Source organism: Leptonychotes weddellii, chromosome X (genome assembly GCF_054177405.1).
Source record: "Leptonychotes weddellii isolate Sample4059 chromosome X, ASM5417740v2, whole genome shotgun sequence".
NCBI lineage: Eukaryota > Metazoa > Chordata > Mammalia > Carnivora > Phocidae > Leptonychotes > Leptonychotes weddellii.
The window spans coordinates 98,170,975-98,174,098 of NC_138385.1; positions in this window are offsets into that span (position 1 = coordinate 98,170,975).

Consider the following 3,124-nt stretch of genomic DNA (forward strand, 5'->3'; position numbering starts at 1 on the left):
GTAGCATGTACGACCAAGAGAAAGTGTCAGCTGAATGCATTTGATATTTCTCAGTTTAAAAGAGAGTGAATAGTTAAATATAGCTTTATCCAAAAAAATGCTCCACTTATTCCTGTGCAAGGAATTTCAGTAACTTTAACAGAGCGTTTGTATTCGTGGCTGCTTATTTCCTAAGTCATTGCTTCCCAACTTTTCGTGTCAAAGCACAAATGGAAAATGAGCACATATTTAGGGCACACTGGGGTAAAGTGAGGGGGCTGCTCACAGGAGACCCCGCCTGGACCCCTCAAGATGTGAGGAGGTCCTTATCTAGGCACACCTGCAACCTACGCAGGACCGGATGAGTCAGGATGCTCCAGGTTAGGATTTGGACTGATCGATTTCCAGCTGGCTTACTCCTGGGGGCTATTAGAGCAGGTGTTTTCAACCTTGGCTGCGCATTGGACTCACCTGAGGAATTGGGACAGACTGTAGTTTGGGTCCCACCCCCAGCGATCCTAATTTAATTGGCCTGGGCTGTGGCCTGGGCGCCAGAGATTTTAAAAGCTCCTCACGTGATACTGATGCAGCGCCACCATCGAGAAGCATTGTTTTTGCAAATAAAGTTTTATTGGCACGGAGCCACCCTTCACTTACATATCGCCTGTGGCTCCTTTCCTGCTACAATGGCGGAGTTGAGTGGGTGCCAAGGGACCTTATAACCATTTGCAAGGGCCAAACATATTTACCATCAGGTCCTTTAGAGAAAACATTTGCCAAGCCGGCTTTGGAGAAAAACTTCAGGACAACTTTCAGTATCGTGTGACAAAAAATCATTTTAGAAGGATTTTTGCTCAAGGTAGTGACAGAATCCCCCTTAAGGGATTCTGACAGAGACAAAATATTCAGAGTACATAAATATTAAGGCACTATGAAGGTAAATGAGCCTTCAGAGCCATCCTGTTCCCCCACCTGGAGCAGCAAAGGAAGTGCTCAGGAAGAAGGAAAGGCTAGGCGGGTTTCTGTGGAGAAAGCCTGGGGCTGCTCTTAGGAAGAAACCATCACGAAAGGAACAGGCTCTGAGGCAGAGAAGAGCCAGGGAGCTTCAGGTAAGCGGTTAAAGAGTTTCTGGGGGGGTGGGGAGGGGGGGCTGCAGAGCTGTCACCCTGTGATGAGTTGACACTGCAGAGGTGGATGATTCTGGTGATTTTTAGAAATGTGGCTGTGTGCTATGAATCATATTCCCCTTAGTCTGAGAGGCTTCTGTAAAGTTATATACGTTTTCCATACTTTTTAATTATTTTATTTGTTTATTTCGAGAGAGAGAGAGAGAGAGTGAAAGCAAGGCGGGGGGGGGGGGGCGGGTAGGGGCAGAGGGACGCGGAGAGAATCCCAAGCTGACTCCATGCTGAATGCAGAGCCAGACGCTGAGCTCGTGACCTGAGCGGAAAGCAAGAGTCGGACGCTCAACCGGCGGAGCCAGCCAGGCGCCCCCCCATACTTTCTTAGATGTGAGTTTAGTCTTTGCAATGGGACTCCGTACTATGGCCCTCAGGGAAGCTGGAAGTATCAGACTACAAGATGACTGTGCCTTTAAACCACTAGTCTTCAAAAGCATCGTAGCCACTGGAATAGAACTTCTAGAGAGTTCACAGCAGGAGAGTAAAAAAGGAATAAGACGGGGATCTAAAAGCTTAGGACAGTAACGTGACATCCCTCGGTCAGTTTTACCAACTCTGGGCTTTAGGTAGCTCCGACAGGACGTGTATAAAGGAGCATCTGCTCTGCTCCCGGTCGCTGGAATCCAAGACCACAGTGTATATTGAGGTATATTAATACCTCTCCTTCATTGTGAGGAATAGAACACCAGCACTTTAAGTGACTGTCCAAGCCAACATTATTGATGTAGTTTTTGGATATAGGTGAAGTTTTGGTGGGGATCCAGAGCTGATGGCCAAGAAAGAGTTCTTGAGACGTCTTCACTGCAAAATGGTGGTTTTCTTAACGCCCGGGGACAGGATCCGTGGGCAGAAAGAGTGCTGCCCCCTGCTGCCCAGGGATTGTGAGGGGCAACGGATTATGTACCTTGGGGTAGGGGGAAGTAAAGATAAGGGAAGTTCCAAAAGGATTTTCTCTGCTAAAGAAGACTCACTGGATACAAGAGGACTTGCTATTGTCAAACTAAGGTTGCTTTTCCCTCTAGCAAGGCATTAATATTAAGATGGTTAGTCCTGGAGGAACATTATACTCTGCCTGCCTCCAGTATTTGTCAATGGGCTGCAGGTTATATGGACATTTAGTTTTATCTACATTTCCTTCTGCCTTTGTTTCCCACATCATTATCACCAAAGTAACAGCCTTGGAGAATCCCTTTCCAGATCTCAGATTCATCACCCAGGATCAAAGCTTTTAAAAGGTGAAAGGAAGAACTGGAGTCAATACAAAGGCCTGCCCTTCCGGAGAGGGCATTCTAGAATTATCAGCAAACACTTGTCAAATGGCAAAAATAATACAATTTAGTAACAAGTTTGGTGTCCTTTATTCAAGGGAAAACAATGTATGGATTGGAGGGACGGCGCTTAACAAGAGGTGGAGTCCTGTTCCCGACAGATCTCCGGCAAGAGCAAGTTTCTTAGAGCCTTAAAAGGGGCAGCACGGAAACAGGGCCTGATTGCCTAAGAAGGCAGAGATTTCTGTGTCAGGCTAGCAGGTCCTATTTTCTAGGGTAAGGTAGGTCAGCTAAAGTGGAGCTGGAGGATTGTAACTGGTGTAGGTTAGGTTCCCCTGACAGGGTATTTCCGTTTTTTGGGCTTTTTAAAAAAGATTTTATTTATCCATTTATTTGAGAGAGAGAGAGCATGAGCAGGGGGAGAGGCAGAGGGAGAAGCAGACTCCCCGCTGAAGAGGGAGCCTGTGGTGGAGCTCGATCCCAGGACCCCGGGATCATGAGCTGAGCCGAAGGCAGACGCTTAACCCATTGAGCCACCCAGGCACCCCGGTATTTCCCATTAGTGCAGGCTGACTTACATTTAGATTTGTGATGTGGGCTGGGTGGAGTGGCCTCCATTTTGTGGGTGCTCATACACAAATTCACTTCATCACACTCTACTCTTTCCCTGGTTTGTCAGTTCTCCCAACGAGAGGA